This window comes from Passer domesticus (assembly GCF_036417665.1).
Source record: "Passer domesticus isolate bPasDom1 chromosome 8 unlocalized genomic scaffold, bPasDom1.hap1 SUPER_8_unloc_1, whole genome shotgun sequence".
NCBI lineage: Eukaryota > Metazoa > Chordata > Aves > Passeriformes > Passeridae > Passer > Passer domesticus.
In genome coordinates this window covers 1,473,116-1,491,984 of record NW_026989900.1, presented here as the reverse complement: position 1 = coordinate 1,491,984, position 18,869 = coordinate 1,473,116, and the positions used below count along the sequence as shown (strand labels likewise).

General features: G+C 48.1%; 3 long non-coding RNA genes across 4 annotated transcripts; 1 reads left to right on the top strand and 2 right to left on the bottom strand.

Moving 5' to 3' along the window:
* Positions 1–7,229: 7,229 nt before the first annotated feature.
* On the bottom strand, positions 7,230–8,084 carry LOC135291643 (uncharacterized). Of its 2 annotated transcripts, none has more exons than XR_010354406.1 (3): positions 7,934–8,084; positions 7,677–7,821; positions 7,230–7,360 (listed from the first exon to the last, which is right to left on the bottom strand). It is a non-coding gene; the product is annotated as an uncharacterized LOC135291643 (long non-coding RNA). The 2 variants fall into 2 exon arrangements; XR_010354407.1 differs by lacking the exon at positions 7,230–7,360 and adding an exon at positions 7,502–7,525.
* A 1,969-nt stretch (positions 8,085–10,053) lies between these two features.
* Positions 10,054–11,324, bottom strand: LOC135291614 (uncharacterized). The gene is made up of 3 exons (XR_010354382.1): positions 11,188–11,324; positions 10,892–11,075; positions 10,054–10,575 (listed from the first exon to the last, which is right to left on the bottom strand). It is a non-coding gene; the product is annotated as an uncharacterized LOC135291614 (long non-coding RNA).
* A 210-nt stretch (positions 11,325–11,534) lies between these two features.
* On the top strand, positions 11,535–14,181 carry LOC135291588 (uncharacterized). Its single transcript, XR_010354368.1, has 2 exons — positions 11,535–11,880; positions 11,991–14,181. It is a non-coding gene; the product is annotated as an uncharacterized LOC135291588 (long non-coding RNA).
* The last annotated feature ends 4,688 nt before the right edge of the window (positions 14,182–18,869 follow it).

Sequence of the window (18,869 nt, the reverse complement as noted above, 5' to 3'; positions counted from 1 at the left end):
GTTGGCTGGCTCTGGAATGGGCTGAGGTCAGAGCAGATGTGAGCAGTGGGGCAGTCAGTTAAAAGAAGCTGAACCCCTGGATGTCTTAAAATGCATCCAAAAATTACATATGGAATAAGGAAAAAAACTTGTGTTTTTGGAAGACAAGGGTGAATTTTGTTAATGACACATTGGAAACAGCACCAACTGAAGGAAAAACTGTTGTTGGAACACTGCCACATGGAGTGACAGAAGAAGGTTTCAATCTTGAGCTCAGGTTTGTTTGTGCAAGTGATATAATAATAATAATGATATATAACACAATTATCTATATTTATATCTGTGTTATTAAAAATTGATAATGTGAAATAAGGCTGACAATAATTTGTCAGCTTTGGCTGCTCACTGTAAACACTAAATACCCTGGAGAAAAGGACTGGTCAAGACCCAAATGTCAGTGGTAAACTTTGTGAATTGTGCGTAATGAATAAAGGAGGAAGGGATGAAATTGGCATTTTTTTAATAGGATTTGTTTATACTGTGATGCGGAATGCTTTGTCTGTTATTGTGAAAAATACAGTGATTAAGACTGCTGGGTTTTTCATGTTCCAGACAATCCACAAGGTGCAGCATTGGTTAAATGGGTGAAGGGGTTGTTAAAAGAGCAGTTGACAAAATGAGGAGATGGGAACCTGTCCCCATGGAGACCCCATCTCCCAGATGTGCTCCATGCCCTTAACAATGGCCCACTGGGGAAATGGAAACCCCTGGCTGTGCATGGCTGCACCCAATTTACATTAACAAACTAAGTTGATTATTAGAAGTAGTAAAAAATGATGCTGTGAAAATATCCAATAGTACATCCTGTGAGCTCCAAAAACCACAAATGGAGTTCTGCAGAACCACATGGCCTTGGATTATCTGCTTGCTGGCCAGGGAGGAACCTGGGCTATTCTAGGACAGGAATGTTGCAGGGATGTCTTTCGGGGCTGGGTTTGACATCCAACCATCAGGAATCTCCTTGATAGCAAGATCAGGAGAAGAGTGGCAGAAAGAAGAAAATTCTTCCTGGTGGGATTGGCTCCCAAATTGGAAGCTGCTGTGAAATGCATTTGTGGCAGTCACTGTGATCATTGCAGTGTGAGCACTTGGCATGCTATGAATCCATGTTAGAGTAGTTGTGACACCTTGTGCTGGAAATGGAGTACTGAGATTTGTCTAAAAAGAGACACAGTCTCAAGAAAAAGTGGGCTGTAACAAAGAACATAGAGAATAACAACTAATTAGGGCTGTTTTAGTCAGACCCTGCCTGACTGAAGCCTCAACAACAGGCCCTGAGCCAAAGCTGACCTTTAGATAAACCTTCCAACCAAATGTTATATTTGTATCTGCTCATTAATGAATCATTATTAGCAATATGATTTCTGTATGTGTTCATTGGTGAAACATGGATTTACCTTTCTGTGTTTGGAAACTGGACCAGGCCCCATCTGGCCTTGTTTGGGGGTGAAGGTTCAAATTCACCTCCCTTGGTTCCTCCTTGAGCCCTGGCCAGGCTTTGGAAGAAGCCAAACAGGAGAATTAAACCAGTTATTCCCACACTAGCAGTGATGTCAGCTTGTTTGTTTAACACTGTAAAAGCTGTGGCCTCTCACAGCGAGGTTGGAGCCTCACTGGCTGCAAAGGTGGAGGCACCTGCAGGAACTCCCAGTGTCCAGGAGTGGCTCTCCAGTCCGTGGCTGTGAAAGGGTTAAAAGCACTGTGCCTAGGCATACTTGGGCAAGAATAAGAGACATTGCACCCAACAAGGAAGCTTGCAAAAATTCAGCCACAAGCTAAAGACACAGGATGAAACTTGGCAAGAAATAGGGAACAAAGCTGGCAGAAATGAAGAGCAGAGCTTGATAAAACCAGTGAGGAAATTGCTGAAACAGCCAACAAGAGACTGTGCATGCCTAGAGGAGAAAGGTGAAAAGGGCACAGTGATGAAGACGTCCAGCCTTCATCAGGAGACCCCCGAGGAAGTCGCGGAGCCTTCCTCAGTGCCACCACCAGTGTGCACTGCACCTGTGCCTCGTGTATGCTAATGATTGTAATGAGTACTGAGAAATCGTTTGCATAACCACACCTTTTCTGAGGAGAAACATGAATATGCATAGAGTATAACTGTATATTGTAATCTGCTGTGTGCCTGTGTGCGCTGTCAGGAGGAGATATCCCTGCACACCTGGTGTGCTGAATAAAGCAAATCCCCTCCTTGGGCTTTGTCTGGGAAGTGTCTCTTGGCCTGGTTTGGGGCCATTCACGTCCATGGGGTTCTGTCAAGTCACAGTGGAACCTTGGTGCCATGTTGTTCCTCAGCCTCACAATGCTCTCCTGCTGCCATGAGGTCCCTCCCTCGGTGACACACTGCAGCTCTGGTTCCATGAGGGGCTCTTGGGTTCCATGGTGCACGCCTTTTTCACATCTGAGCCTTGCTTCCATGGGTTCCATGGACTGACAGCGGCCCTCTGCATTCCATGGGGCCCAGCTAGATCACAGCAGAGCCTGGCTTTCATCAGGTTCTGATACCTGTTCTGCCAGCTGACTGGGGTGATTTAAAGAACACAGAAACCAATGGGAAGAATGGTCTTATTTTACTGTGAGTGTTAAGGCAATGCAAAGTTAAATTATGCATTCAATAAAACTACCTGCTTGGCTTTATCAACAAGCAAAAAGAAGCAAGGTAATGCACCTAATCATTATTACTGGAGACAAAGTGTAATAAATAGGTGTGATTCATGTTGATACAATTGAAACAGTAATCAATATTGATACACTAATTAATATTTGGAAATAATAAAACAGTTAAAGGCATAATGCCAAGAAAGAAGGGGAGAGGAGGGGGTTCCCCCCAGCCTATCTCCTGCAGATGTTCAGAACAGGAAGAAGCAAGAGATAAGTATTACTAAATTTAGTTGGAAGATAGGAAAATTTGGTGGGACATCATGAAAATGCTAATTATATGAAATTTATTGCTTTGATGCTGGAACATAATATTGGCTTATATTATATTAGTTTTGGCTTACATTATACTATCTTCCTGCACATGTGTATTCCAAAAGGGGAATCAAAATACATCGAGGAAGAGGAGAGGCCTTCATCAGGGATGACCTCTAATGAGTGGTGCGACCACCTAAAAAATGGTGGAGCATGCGTGGTAAAGGTGATGATGGGGGTGGAGATACAAGTGTGACAAACCGAAAATGGGAGGAGATGGTAATGACATACAATATAAAAGAGGGAATTTTGGCTTGGCAAGCTTGTATGAGAGGTGACGGGGGTCAAGCCCTGAACTCCGTACCCCGCGCTATCTCGCACGGTTATTTTTGCTTATGCGTTATTATTAAAACCAAACTGTCCCTTATTTTAACCAAATTACATTGTCAGTATTTCAAGTGTATTCAAATTTATATATTTTAAGCTATTTAATTAAAATTGCCCTTACATATAATTTTGCTTTGTTTTTTTGATGGGATAATTGGGCAAATATAACAATGTGAAGATCCATTCAGAGATCACGGGTTCAGCTGGCGTTTGGCTTTGTCTGCCTCATTTCACATGTCCAGTTTCAAGGGCCACTACAAGAGGCACATGTTTGCCTTGCTACCCAGAAGTGCTCTAGTTATTCCCAGGAAAACAAACCAAAAATTGGCTGTCCTGTGCTGTGGTAGAAATCCCACCACAATTGTGACTCTGTGAGCAAAGACAACCGGTGCTTTTTGGGGCTGTAACAACGGAGAGTGTGGCAGAGCAGGTTTGATATTATTTTAGAGTTCTGAAATCATTGTTCCCAAAACAGTCTTTCTCTCCTATCTTCTGTCATCAACTGTGGAACAGAGAAAATGGAAAGGGGCAGGGGTTTGTTTAAATTGGTGCTTTCTTTTTAAGTCTTCAAATAGTGTCAGCTCGATGCATGATACTTTAGAAATTGGATTAGTAGCACCTATTTCATGCCACCAGAGAGGTGGGATTGAAGACTTCCAACAACAGAAACACTGGATGTGCAAGAGCTCAGTTTTCCACCCCTCACACAAGTAACTTGCTATACTATTTTCAGCAGCCTCAGCCAGATCTATTAAAATACTGCTCCAAACAACAACAGAATGAAAATGTTCCACCAAATGGGGAAAAAGAAGACAAGTGGCCAGCAGCCCTTTCTGAAGAGCTTGTGTTGATTTTGCAAAGTCAGATGCAAACAAGGTTTGCCATATTTCTTTCCTAGAAAAATGCAGCTATTGAATAGAAATCTATCTCTGAGGCTGCTAAGTTGGGTATGATTTTAGACCTGGGAGGAGCAAAACAGGTTCCAGAGAAGCTGTGGTTGTGTCACCCTTGGAAGTGTTCAAGGCCAGGTTGGATGGGGCTTGGAGCAACCTGATCTAGTGGAAGGTGTCCTGAGTCTGGTGAGTCCCTGAAAAGAAACTTTTGGTTTTTCTGACATGCTGCCTTTGCAAGGGGAGGTCACAACTACCCCACATAGTTTGAAATGCCCTGAGCAGAACCCAGCTGTGCTTTCTCACAGGTGAGGAGGGATTTTCACTTGTATTTTATGGGGGATTTTCACAGGGCAGAGCAAGAGCAGCTGAATGTGTTTGACAGGCAAAGAGGGCCAGTGTGGCAGCAGCTGAATTCAATGGAGCTTTTCCTTCTGTGATCCTGTACAACCTGAGGCACTCTGGGGCTCTTGAACCTGGCAGCTGGGCAAGTTAATCATTGGAACAATTGATAAATTAACCTGCTCCACTCTCTTGAGCATGGGTGTGATGAGCCTTAAGTAAACCCAGGAGCACTTGCCAGGATGGGAGCTTGTTCTTTGCCAGGGTGGAGGGAGAAAATCTTGCTTGGAGTAAATAAAGCAACTCTGCTTCCCCAGGAAGATGAAAATAAGCAATTAAACATGTGAATGCTGCATGGAATCATTTGCACAAGGCTATATCTCGGCTGCTATGCAGGAATGTTCCAAATCAACCATGATTCTCCCGACCTTTATTTTTCTGGGTTTCCACCACATGATACAAGAGACACTCACTTGAAAAAACCAAAACACCTTGTGGGGAGGCATTATTTCCTTTCCTCAGGCTGCCTCTTTCTTTTGGTCCCTCCAGAGCTCTCACTTCATTTCTGCTGTGGTTTGGAGCACGTGCTTCCCTCTTTCCTGATGCCCTGCTCTTCTTTTGGCTCTGGGTGTCACGGACACTATTAATGGTGGGTTTTTTCCCCTCCATCTTCTTCTGATTCTTCATGTGGTTTACCTTCATTTACCTGTTGGAGTGATGGATTTTTCTCACCTTTTATTACTCAGTGCTTTTTCTTCATTCTCTAATACCAACTTCTCACTTGCCCTGTGGCTGTTAGGTGCCAGTTATGGGAGCATTAATTCTTTCTCTAGTGCTTGTCTGAGCTTTCACAGGCAGCTGAGAGCTCTTTGGGGTTCACCTTGACTCACTTCAGCGCCTTCCTTGGTGCTGCCTGTGTACTTGAACACTTGAAGGGAATAAAGTCTCAGTGTGGAGATGACAGTTGTGAAACGATGGCCCTTTTGGAGAAGACAAGAATGCTATTGTCAATCTTTTCAAGGATAAATGGAGAACCTGGTTTTGGGAGAAACCGGCTCAGCTCAGCACAGAGGTGGCTGCTGCAGGTGCCCAGGTTTGGAGGGAAGGCTGCAGCTCCTGGGGGTGTGTTGGTGTGGGGCTATAAGGTTTGTGCTGGGTCCCTGGAGCAGTGGGAACACCCCACAGGGAGATGCACATCAGGAAATGGGTGCATAAAAGGCCTGAAGTGTGACCAGCTTTGGTGAAGGGTTCCATAGGAAATAATATTTTTACTGAGATTTTGGACAATTTGAGGCTCCTTCTCGTGTCCTTTGCCCGATGAACATGCCCCTTTGCAAGAGCCTGGGGAATGCAGAGCTCACACAATGAAAATCCCTGATCATTATATCTCTTTTCTGTTCTTTGATGTTGTCATCCCTGCAGGAGTCAGAGGAAGAGAATATGTGTGACCTGCCTGGCTTTAACGTTGTGCCAGGAACAATGCCATGGGGAAGCTGGTCAGAGGAGCATCTGAGAAGTGTGTGGTACATCAGGGATGTCCTACTACTGATCTTTGCACAGAGATGAAAAAGTATCAGTTTGCATGGCCTGAATGTCTGGCTCGGGACATTCTGCATTGCACGAGATGTGCTGAGTTCATCTGGCTCTGAAATATCATCTCTGCACCTTAGCCAGGAACAGCATCAGAGTTCTGAACAGATTCATCAAAATCAGTCATAACCCAGAGGCAAACCTTGGCAATACACATCTATGGCAGGTGAGGAGACCAAAAGCTTCCATTCTTGTTCTTGGAGAATGAATTCAGCAATAAAATAATCCTCTCTCTTGGCATTAAAATATTTTAGTTTCAGCTCTGCCCCAGACTATCAGTGTCAAGTATTTCTCTGGATGCTTGCGGGTAGGTTCTCCCCCTGGAGCTCTCTGCAGGTTGGTGCTAATTCCAGATGTTCCCTCAGGTTCACATGTTTTGCTGCCTGAGCAGAGTGTGCAGAACAGGGATTACGAGCACTGACATTTGCTGTGCTAGAAAGTGCAAGGGACACATTTTTGCCAATTAACTTCACACCTTGAGCTAGGAGGATCAATTCTTGTTGTGCTCAGCAGAGTCTGGGGAGAGAGGGAGTTTCCAAAGGAAATCTTGGTCCATGTAGGGCTGAGGCTCCCTCCAGGCTGGCTCCAGCCCCTCAGGGTGCCCAGGAGCAGGGCTTGCCCACAGCCCAGTGCTCCCTCCTTAGACCTGGGGCTGCCCAGGGAAGAGCCATGGCTGGGGCTCTGCAGGAGCACAGAGGCTCAGCCCTGCTCCAACATGGGATCCATGAGCCAGGGCACGCTGGGCTTTGCCCCTACAGCTCCCAAGTGTGTCCAGAGAAACTGCAAGCAGAGGGTCACCTCTGTCAGTGGGACCCCTCTGTGCACAGGGACCCCCACTCCTGGGGTGGCTGTGCCAGGGACCTCCTGCCCTGGGAACATGGAGCAAGTGGAAAGCACAACTTTGCAAAATGCTGCCTGTGCCTGAAGTAAATGCAAGAAGAACTGGGGTGTGAAAAATAAAATTTGTTTATTAAAGAAGAACAGCAGCAAAAATAGAGAACATATTTACACTGTAAGAATATTTGTAACAACAATCGATAGAACATATATACAGAAAAACCTATCTAACAAAAAATATATGAAACATATTTACAGAAGACAAAAAGCCCTAAAACCTATATGCTAATGACAACACCAAAGTGTAAAATATATGTACAAAAAGGTGGCATCTCTGTCCATGATGTCCTTTGCAGCTGGAAGAAAAGCAAATGCCACGGTCACTCCAGTCAGGCACAGAGGGCTCCTGCATGTGCCCCCAGGCTGGCACAGCTGGCACAGCAGCAGGACTCTGCTACCAGAACTGAGCCTGGCTGGGTCTGGGATGGAGCTTGTGTGGAGCAAAGCAGGCACAGGAAAGGCTGTGGATGGCCACCAAAATCCAGTGCCCTGGGTACAATGTCCCTGAGCAGGGAGCACCCAGCCCAGCCCCAGCCTGGCAGCAGGAGACCCACTCTGCCTGTCCTGCTGCTGGCAGTGGTCTTCATGCCAAGATCATGGCCTCTTCCTCACCTTTTTAATCAATATCCATGTCGTCAACGGACTCTTCCATATCCACCTCCATCTCTTCCTCTCCAGGGTCTTCTCCGTCTATTTCCATCTCCTCCGTATCAATCTTGGTATCTACCTCTATCTCCTCCTCTCTGTCTGGGACAGCCTGCAGAGGTAGTAAAACCTCAGAGTGGGGTCCCTGTCCCACTCCATCCCCACAGAGCTCCAGCCCACCCAGGCAGGTGGGGAGTGTCCACCTCCATGGAATGGCACCATACCTTCCCCAGAAGAAAGGGAAGCATCCTGCAGGGCTGGATGATGAAATCCAGGCACTCAGGAGCTGTCAGGAATGATGGGGGTATCGGGGGGATAAGAAGAGTGAAAGGCGAGGGCAGGAGCAAGGTGCAGAGCGTGTCAACACAGCGGCCAAGGGTTGTGTTGTGCCCTTTGCTGGGCGCTGGACGTTCCAGCTGGAGCATGGGCTGTGACATCACAGTTCCCAGGCTCCATCTGAAGTGGACACTGGAGACCATGGAATGATGGAGTCCCTGAACGGTTGGGCTTGCAAGGGAGCCTGAAGAACAACATCTTGTTCCAAGCTGAGCAGTCTTCCCCCAGAGCATGTTGCTAAGGGCCCTGTTCCCAAGGATGGGGCATGCACAGCCTCTGTGCACAGCCTGGGCCAGTGCCCCACCACCCCCAGTGGGAAAGAGCAGCTTCCTTAGATGCAGCTTCAATCAACCTGCTGCAGTTGAAAGCCATCCCCCCTTGTCTTGTCACCACAGGCCCTGTTGAACACTCTGTCCCCTTCTTTCCTGCGGGACCCTTCCAGTCCTGCACAGCCACAGGGAGGCCTCCCAGTGTCTCTTCTCTCCAGGCTGAGCATCCCCAGCCCCACTTGCCCAGCAGTCAGTCACATCAGGGCCAGTCAAGGCTGCAGGGTAGCAAATAACATCAGGAACTGAGAGATGCAAGCTTTAGACCCACGTTTGCCTCTAAATGTACAAAACTAATAACAGTGGAGAGGAAGATGGTGGGACACTGGTTCTGTTCTAACTGGTGATTTATTTTTCTTCTTTTCTGTCATGCTGTCCCAGGTTTTTCTGTTTGAAAGGAAGCTTGGCACAATGTCCATTGTCTTCTCCATTTGTGAAAGACCAAGCAGAGTCTGGGCAGGCTGATATGCAGAGCAAAGCCTGAAAATATACTAGTGATCCTGAGCCTGGGGGAATGCAGCTAAACCCAGCCAAAAGGAATTTCTGGAAAGCTGATCCTGGTTTACATTATATTGAGTTTGGCTTTGCCAACTTCACCAGTCATTTATGAAAAACAAAAAAAAAGCTCAAACCAAATCAGACAAAAACCCAAACAAACAAACAAACAAACCCATGCAGCAAACCAATCAAACAAATAGATAAAAAACCCCAAATAAAACCAAAGGAAATGAAGAGTTAGTATTAGTTGCGAGGATAGCACAGCAGGCAAATGGCTGCTTCCCACAGGATCACCATCAAAAGCCACATAGAACAGCTGCTCCAAAATATACCCAAGAGGAGAAAAAGAAAAAGTGATGCATGGCAACTTTGGGGGCAGCTCCACATTCAGGTGAAGGATGAGCACGCAGTGGTACAGATCCAGCATTGCCCACCCTCCAGGCTGCTGTTTGCTCCTGATGAAAGCCCCTTGCAGGACTGTGGCCCCTATCAGTGCGGTGTCAGTCACTGCCAGAGCTCTCAGCTGAGCCACTGGCATTTGCAGAGTGACATCCAGCCGCAATCCTGCTGCCTGCTGAGCATCTGTGGAAGATCCTGAGCATCTTCATGCCTAGGACCACAAAACAGCTCAGGATTTCTCTGAACTGGTTTTCAGGGGAGGTTTCCATATCCCCGTGAGATCTGCTCATCCTTCAACACGTATCACTTGATGTACAATGATGCATTTGGGTTCCTTCCTTCCTCCTGTGTGCCAGTAAGAAACCATCCATGTGACTGGAGGACATTGTGTGCAGGGAAATTGATTCCTGGCTTGCCATTTTGCTTCACTGTCACTCAGCTGAACATGGTCCTTATCTAAGAAGGACTTAGAACTTGCAACAAGTGATAAATTAACCTGCTCCACCCTCCTTAGCATGGGTGTGATGAGTGTTAAGGAAAGCAGCGAGCGCTTGCCAGGATGGGAGCTTGTTCTTTGCCAGGGAGGAGGGAGAAAATCTTGCTTGGAGTAAATAAAGGAACTCTGCTTCCCCAGGAAGAGAAGCAATTAAACATGTGAGTGCTGCATGGCATGATTTGCACAAGGATTTTCTACTATGCAGGAATGTTCCCAATAAACCATGCTTCTCCTGACCTTCATTTTTCTGGGTTTCCACCACATGATAGAAGAGACAATCAATGAAAAAAAAGCAAAACAACTTGTGGGGAGACGTTTTTTCCTTTCTTCAGGCTTCCTCTTTCTTTTGTTCCCTCCAGAGCTCTCACTACATTTCTGCTGTGGTTTGGAGCACGTGCTTCCCTGGGCTTCTTTTGGCTCTGGGTGTCATGGACACTCTTAATTGGGGATTTTTTCCCCTTCATCTACTTGTGACCTCCAGCCCTGGGAACCTGGAGCAAGTGGAAACTACACCTTGGCAATATGCTGCCTGTGCCTGAAGCAAATGCAAGGAGAACTGGGGTGTGAAAAATAAAATTTGTTTATTAGAGAAGAACAGCAGCAAAAATACAGAATATATTTACATTGCAAGAATATTTGTAACAACAACAATCGATAGAACATATATACAGAAAAACCTATCTAACAAAAACATATATGAAACATATTTACAGAAGACAAAAAGCCCTAAAACTAATATCCTAAAGACAACATCAAAGTGTAAAACACATGTAGAAAAAGGTGGTATCTCCCTCCATGATGTCCATGGCACCTGGAAGAAAAGCAAATGCCACGGTCACTCCAGTCAGGCACAGAGGGCTCTTGCACGTGCCCCCAGGCTGGCAGACACTGGCCCAGCAGCAGGACTCTGCTACCAGAACTGAGCCTGGCTGGGTCTGGGACGGAGCTTGTGTGGAGCAAGCAGGCACAGGACAGGCTGTGGATGGCCACCAGAATCCAATGCCCTGGGTACAATGTCCCTGAGCAGGGAGCACCCAGCCCAGCCCCAGCCTGGCAGCAGGAGACCCACTCTGCCTGTCCTGCTGCTGGCATTGCTCTTCATGCCAAGATCATGGCCTCTTCCTCACCTTTTTAATCAATGTCCATGTCCTCAATGGACTCTTCCATATCCACATCCATCGCTTCTTCCACCGTCACCTCCACCTCCACCTCCATCTCCTCCTCCCCAGTGTCTTCTCCCTCCGTCTCCATGTCCTCCTCTCTATCAATCTCTATATCCACCTCCATCTCCTCTTCTCCCTCTGGGACAGCCTGCAGAGGCAGCAAAACCTCAGAGTGGGCTGCCTGTCCCACTCCATGCCCACAGAGCTCCAGCCCACCCGGGCAGGTGGGGAGTGTCCACCTCCATGGAATGGCACCATACTTTCCTCAGGACAAATGGGAGCATCCTGCAGGGCTGGATGACAAAATCCAGGCACTAAGGATCTTTCAGGACTGAGGAAAGCTGACAAGCAGAGTGGGCAGGAGCAGGGTGAAGAGCGTGCAAACACAGCGGCCAAGGCTTGTGTTGTGCCCTTTGCTGGGCGCTGGACGTTCCAGCTGGAGCGTGGGCTGTGACATCACAGTTCCCAGGCTCCATCTGAAGTGGACACTGGAGACCATGGAATGATGGAGTCCCTGAACGGTTGGGCTTGCAAGGGAGCCTGAAGAACAACATCTTGTTCCCAGCTGAGCAGTCTTCCCCCAGAGCAGGCTGCTCAGAGCCCTGTTCCCAAGGATGGGGCATGCACAGCCTCTGTGCACAGCCTGGGCCAGTGCCCCACCACCCCCAGTGGAAAAGAGCAGCTTCCTTAGATGCAGCTTCAATCAACCTGCTGCAGTTGAAAGCCATCCCCCCTTGTCCTGTCAGCACAGGCCCTGCTGAACACTCTGTCCCCTTCTTTCCTGCGGGACCCTTCCAGTCCTGCACAGCCACAGGGAGGCCTCCCAGTGTCTCCTCTCTCCAGGCTGAGCATCCCCAGCCCCACTTGCCCAGCAGTCAGTCACATCAGGGCCAGTCAAGGCTGCAGGGTAGCAAATAGCATCAGGAACTGAGAGATGCAAGCTTTAGACCCAGGTTTGCCTCTAAATGTACAAAATTAATAACACTGGAGAGGAAGATGGTGGGACACTGGTTCTGTTCTAACTGGTGATTTATTTTTCTTCTTTTCTGTCATGCTGACCCAGGTTTTTCTGTTTGAAAGGAAGCTTGGCACAATGTCCATTGTCTTCTCCATTTGTGAAACTCTAAGTGGAGTCTGGGCAGGCTGATATGCAGAGCAAAACCTGAAAATACACTAGTGATCCTGAGCCTGGGGGATGCAGCTAAACCCAGCCAAAAGGAATTTCTGGAAAGCTGATCCTGGTTTACATTATCTTGAGTTTGGCTTTGCCAACTTCACCAGTCATTTATGAAAAACAAAAAAAAAGCTCAAACCAAATCAGACAAAAACCCAAACAAACAAACAAACAAACCCATGCAGCAAACCAATCAAACAAATAGATAAAAAACCCCAAATAAAACCAAAGGAAATGAAGAGTTAGTATTAGTTGCAAGGATAGCACAGCAGGCAAATGGCTGCTTGCCACAGGATCACCATCAAAAGCCACATAGAACAGCTGCTCCAAAATATACCCAAGAGGAGAAAAAGAAAAAGTGATGCATGGCAACTTTGGGGGCAGCTCCACATTCAGGTGAAGGATGAGCACGCAGTGGTACAGATCCAGCATTGCCCACCCTCCAGGCTGCTGTTTGCTCCTGGTGAAAGACCCTTGCAGGACTGTGGCCCCTCTCAGTGCAGTGTCAGTCACTCCCAGAGCTCTCAGCTGAGCCACTGGCATTTCCAGAGTGACATCCAGTGGGATACCCTTTTCGGTTTGTCTCCTAATGCCCCAGGGGTCCTAAACAGTATATGCCATCCCATTTTTGTTCCGTTGATATTGACTGCTTGGTTTTATTTTGTCAGCAGTTCTATTCATTATGAATTGGAATATGATGAAAAAACTAAGGAAGTTAGCACCTATAATTAGTGCACATAGCTTAACTGATGCGGCAGCTCATTTAATGGTTGCTAGGAAAGAACTAGAAAGATTTAATGAACAAAATTGGTAAAACAAGAAATGGGGGATTTGTAATAAGTAGTTGTGGGAACTCAGTACATCACTCCGGATGTCCAGAGCTACCGAGACAACCCTTGGGGGGCTCGGAGGCCCTGGAATGTTGCCAAAAGTACCTGGTGGCTTGACTTTTATCCTTTTAAAGAAATGACACCTGAAGGTGAGGAGATGAGAGAATTTCAGGTCTGAATGGTGAGGGGTTGTTATTCACTTGTTAGAACTCAAGTTAGAATGCACTGTACAGGGGGGTTTTATGTGTTGTACAGGGGGGTCTAGAATTCTGTGCATGGATCAGGAGTCCCAAGATGGAGGAATTTGGGCGTGCCCTGTCCTTCTTCTTTCTTCTCCTTGGCATCCATGTTCAGGATGATGTTGGCATGTGTGGATTGGTTCATAGAAAGAGTACACTTGCCAACAAGGGCAGAAAGTATTGGGAAGTAAAGGTAAATATCTAATATGTAATTTTCATTATAAAAGAGACAACCGCCTCGTGGGCGGGAGAGAGTGCCTTTGGCTGTCTTGCTGATCAGACCTCGGCTGGACAGACAGAAAATCTTTGTAGATAAGAAATAATAAACTCAACTGAAGACCTAAAAGCAAGAGTCCAGACTCATTCTTCGAGAGCGTGGCCTACCCAGAACCACTTTTTCCCGTGCTGGGGCAGAGACAAGTAACAGCTGACCCCGGCAAGTAGTAATACATTTGTTCATTAATTAAATCAATAGCTAAATAACTATATGTTATAAAACAATAGTTAAATAGCCAAAAAAACTTCTTGTGCAGATACATATGGTTGCTGGTTTACTATAGTGCTTTGGGAATTCCATTGTAAAGTTATGCCTTGTGAAAGGAAAGTAATGAGAAGCAGCTGTAACAACAATCCTTAAACTTGCTAGAATTGCTTAGCTTGCAGAAAGTGTATAGTACTAGTAAGAATTGCTTAACTTGCAGAAAAGTGTATAGTGTTCTGTATAGATATGCCTTATAAGGCATAAGTTCACTCAGCGTTCACAAAGAGGAAGACTAAGGGGGACTAAGCCTTCATCCCACGACCACCAGAAGGCAGAAAAAGACCCCATAGCAACTGAATGAGCAAGCGCAGAAGACAGATCACGTCATCCCTAAACCCGGAGAAGAAGGCAATAAAAGGTGGACTCAGGGGATAGGAATTTTGTGAGCCAAAGTGGAGCGGAGACTCCGGGTCGCCCAGCGCTGTCCTTGCTTATTCTTGCTTGCAAAAATAATAAAGATAATTATTTGATTCTTAAATTCAGTGGACTTGTTTATCACACTGCCCAGACCCTAAACTGCCCCAAATGTGCCCCAGAAATGTCTCCAGGGACCCCAAAGTGGCCCCTTTTACCCTGTCCGTGAAAATAATAAAAAAATATGTCAAAAGATCTAAAAATAGCACTAATTAGCATTAAGAAGGACAAATAAATGGCCAGTAGTGGTCAGTGATTTAATGAAAGGAATTGTTTTATTTAAAACCAATGACAAATAATTTTTGATTGCTAAAAATGTATTCAATTTTTCACATAAATATCAAAGGTAATAGAAATAAACAGTAATACTAATATAAATTTAAAAACTATAATTATAATTTTATAAATTAATCAATCTTATTTATTTTAAAAATGAATAATTTTTATGTTTTGGGATGTCAGTCCCAGGTGGGCGATGTCAGACATGGTGAGGCTGGGGTGAGGAGCAGCTTGTCCAAACAGGGTCAGCGTGCAAGGGGCTTCTTCCTCTCCATGCCCAGATCTCCTAGGGAGACATTCAGCATCAAGATCACCTGGGGAATCATTCTTTCACCTCTTTTCTGAACTGAAAAATAAAAACCCACACACGTGATTAAAACCAACCATCATGCAGTCGGTGCACTGTGAAATCTCCCCCCTTAACAGAACTCCAGACTGACTCCAAGCAGCTTCACAAGCCCTGGAGGCTTGGAGGAAAATTGAAGGAAGAGAAAGAGCCCCCCAGGGCTTTCTGTATTTTAATCAGCCCCATGGTGGATTTGGGGCTGGGTCCAGGAGCCTCAGGCATGGAGAGAAGGATGAAGAAGCTGCTCAAGGAGTCAGCAGCAAAACTCCAAGTGCCTTGGAGCATGGCTGGGCCCCAGTGAGGGCAGGGAGTGCCAAAGGCTCCCCAGGGACTGCTGAGAGCAGATCCTTGAGGCCAGGAGTGCAGGGAGCCCAGGGCTCTGGGCAGGGAACTGCAATGCTGAGCAAGGCCTCGGCTGGCTGGGGGAAGCAGAAAGGCCAAGCCCTGAGTCCAGCCTGGGCCAGCAGGGTCTGTCCCTCATGGGTGGCTCGGGGCTCTCTGTGGGGCAGGGGGATGTGAGGGGCAGCAAGGACAAATGCCATCAACCTGCAGCCCCTGCCAGCCTGGCCAGGGAGGCCGAGGGAGAGCCAAAGTGCAGCCCCCGCCAGGAAAGTTCCTGCTGTGGGGCCTCCAGAGGCGCTGCCCGAGCCCAGGGCACAAAGGCCTGGGTGCCTGTGGCCCTGCCAGCCCTGCCCAGCCCTCGGCCATCTGTCCTGCAGGCTGTGCCCCCTGTGCGTGCTGCTCCTGTGCCCTGGCCGGCTGCACTCGCCCCTCTCGCTGTGCCCCAGCATTTCTCACCCAGCGTTTCTGTGCCCTCCCTGGGCTCCCTGCACCCAGCGCTGCCGGCTCCTGGCACACAGAGCCGGCCATGGCCCAGCCTCACGCTGCCACACCTCGAGCACCACAATTCCACCCTGGCAGGGACTTTGCTTTCTCCTCAGCTCCAGCCTGAACCTTCCAAGCTGCACTTTGGGGATGTTTCCTGCAATTCCCACTCGCAAGGAAAGCTCTGTCTCCTGCTGCTCACAAACAGAGAAGGGCTGGTGGGAGAAGTGCTGGTCAGAGGCTGTTTAGGGCACAGTCACAATGAAATTATTGACTTTTTAAATATTTGGTAAAAGAAGGAGGGGCATCAATAAATCTTCTACACTGGACTTTTGAGGGCAGACTTTGGCCTGTTGAGGATGCAGATTTGGGGAGTACCAAATCAGGTATTGATTTTTTAAAAAAAACAGCCCTTAAAAACAACTAGTTCCAGGAAGGATGGAAACACTTCAAAAAAGAAATCTTGAAGGGGCAAGAGTAGGCTGCCCCCTTTGTGCAGAAAGATGACCCAGGGGGGAAATGACTGGCCTGGCTGGGCATGGAGCTTTTCAAGGAAAAGGGGGATTAAAAAGGGATTAAAAAGGATATTTTTAGGGATTAAAAAGAGGGTGCAGCACCTTTGGACATAGAGGCAGGTAAATCAAGAAATGTTTAAGGATGTTGTTAGGTCATGCAGAAAGAAAATTAGAGAGGTAAAAGCTCAGTTAGGACTTAACTTGGATACTTCTGTGAAGGTTAATTATTATGTTTTTATAGGTACGTTAATGTCAAAAGGAGGGGTAAGGACAACCTGCATTTCTTACTGTGAGGGATATGATTACCAAAGATGAAGAATGGGCTGAGGTACTTCACCCCTTCTTCGCCTCAGTTTTCAACAATAAGACAGGCTATCCTCAGGACAAGTGTTCTCCTGAGCTGGTAGATGGGCACAGGGAGCAGAACAGCCCCCTGGAATCCAGGAGGAAGCAGCTGGAGACCTGCTGAGCCACTCAGGTGCTCACAGGTGTCTCTGGGATCAGAGGGCATCCATCCTAGAGGGATGATGGAGCTGGTGGATGAGCTCCCCAGGCTGCTCTCCATCATTTACCATCAGTCCTGGATCAGCAGGGAGGTCCCAGAGGAGTGGAGGTGCCAATGTGAGCCCATCCCCAAGAAGGGCTGGAAGGAGGATCTGGGGAGCTCCAGGCCTGTCAGCCTGATTTGGGTGCCTGGCAAGGTTATGGAACAGATCACCTTGAGTGCCATCACAGGGCACCCACAGGATGGCCGAGGCATCAGAGCCAGCCAGCGTGGATTTCAGTATCTGCACTGATGATCTGCATGAGGGGATTGAGTGCACCATCAGCAAATTTGCAGATGACACCAAGCTGGGTGTGAGTGTGGATCTGCTGGAGGGTAGGAGGGCACTGCAGAGGGACCTGGACAGGCTGGATCCAGGGTCCAAATCCAGCAAGGTGAGGTTTAACAAGTCCCAGTGCCGGGTCCTGCACTTTGGCCACAACAACCCCTGAAGCACTACAGGCTGGGGACAGAGTGGCTGGAGAGCAGCCAGACAGAAAGGGACCTGCAGGGACTGATGGACAGCAGGCTGGACATGAGGCAGCAGTGTGCGCAGGTGGCCAAGAAGGCCAATGGCTCCTGGCCTGGATCAGGAATGGTGTGGCCAGCAGGAGCAGGGCAGTGATTCTTCTCCAGTGCTCAGCACTGGTGAGGCCACACCTCGAGTGCTGTGTCCAGTTCTGGGTCCCCAATTTAGGAAGGACGTGGAGGGGCTGGAGCGTGTCCAGAGAAGGGCAACAAGGCTCGTGAGGGGTCTGGAAGAGAAGTTTGGTTGAAAGCACATGAGGGAGCGGTGGTTAAGTTAACTGGACGATGCTCTGGGTAGACAAGGTAGTGTTAGGGTGCAGGTTGGACTTGGTGATCTCAAATGTTTGTCACAATAAACCGGAGTGGTTTCCCTGGTGTCCCCCAGCCCTTCCTGGCCCCAGGGGCTGATGGCATTTGTGCTCCCTCAGGTTCATGTCCCCACAAGCAACAGCATGGGGGTGCTCCTGCCTGCTCTGTGCAATGCAAACAGGGGCTCCTGAGCCAGTACTGCCGTGGCTGTGCCTGCAAGGATGGGGCACCTGTGTGAGCTGGGGGAGAGGCCAGGACTGCAGAGGGGGGATGTTGTTGGCAGCTCCATCAGGACGCTCTGGGATGCTGCCCTGGGCTGTGCAGTGCACTGGGGATGGATCAGCCCCTGCCCTGCTGCTCCTTCCCGTCTCCCCCAGGGCCCTTGCAGAGCCCCAGCCATGCTGTTTGCCCCCAGCCTGCCCACGGCCAGCCTGGGGCTGCTCATCCTGGGGCTTTTCTGTGCTGAGCATTGGCCTGGCCGTGTTCTTGAGAGAGCCTGGGCAAGGAGCCTGCAGCCCCCAGGGCCTGGCCTGAGGCATCAGTGCTGCCCCAGCAGTGCCCATGGCCTGTCCCTGCTGCAGCCCCGGCACTGCCACCCCCAGGACTGTGCCCGGCCCCGAGAGCACTCAGGCCCTGCAGCAACACCAGGGCCACCAGGGCAGCGGGGCAGGGCCACGGCAGCAGCACTGCCAACACCAAGTGCTGCTGCTGCTGCTGCTGCTGGGCACAGCTGCTGTGCCAGCACTGATCTGCCCCCAGCTCTGCACACAGACATTGCTGCTGCAGCTCCAGAGATGGCAACAAAAGGGCATCCCTGAAGAAAACTCTGCTGGGAGATTCTTAATTCGTCTAAAGCCACTGAGTAGACAGCTCCTCATTGTCACAGTCTGTGGCCATGGTGAATGTGGAGAGACACAAAGTCAGAAATAACAGAAACAATGATCTAGCTTTAGGGAGAATATTAAAAAAAAAAAAAAAAGACAGGGAAATCAAAGAACCAAACCAACAGAACTATCAAAAATTAATTTTGTTACAAGTGATTTGCAGAAATTGGCAATCAGTTTAATGCTTCCTAAGATGTCCAGTCATCAGTCTCCACACTGCAGCCTTGAGCTCCTGGTTCCTCAGGCTGTAGATGAGGGGATTCAGGGCTGGAGGCACCACCGAATACAGAACTGACACCAACAGATCCAGGGATGGGGTGGAAATGGAGGAGGGTTTCAGGCAGGCAAATACCGCAGTGCTGAGAAATGCATTTCTCCTGCATTTTTCCTTTACAGATTATTTCAGTCATCTCCTGAGAGGTGCAGATGGTTCTGGGGCTTTTAATGAACTGACTGTACTCTTGATTTAGATGGAGATTGTAGAATTGATTTCAGATGTAGAAGAATCTGAACA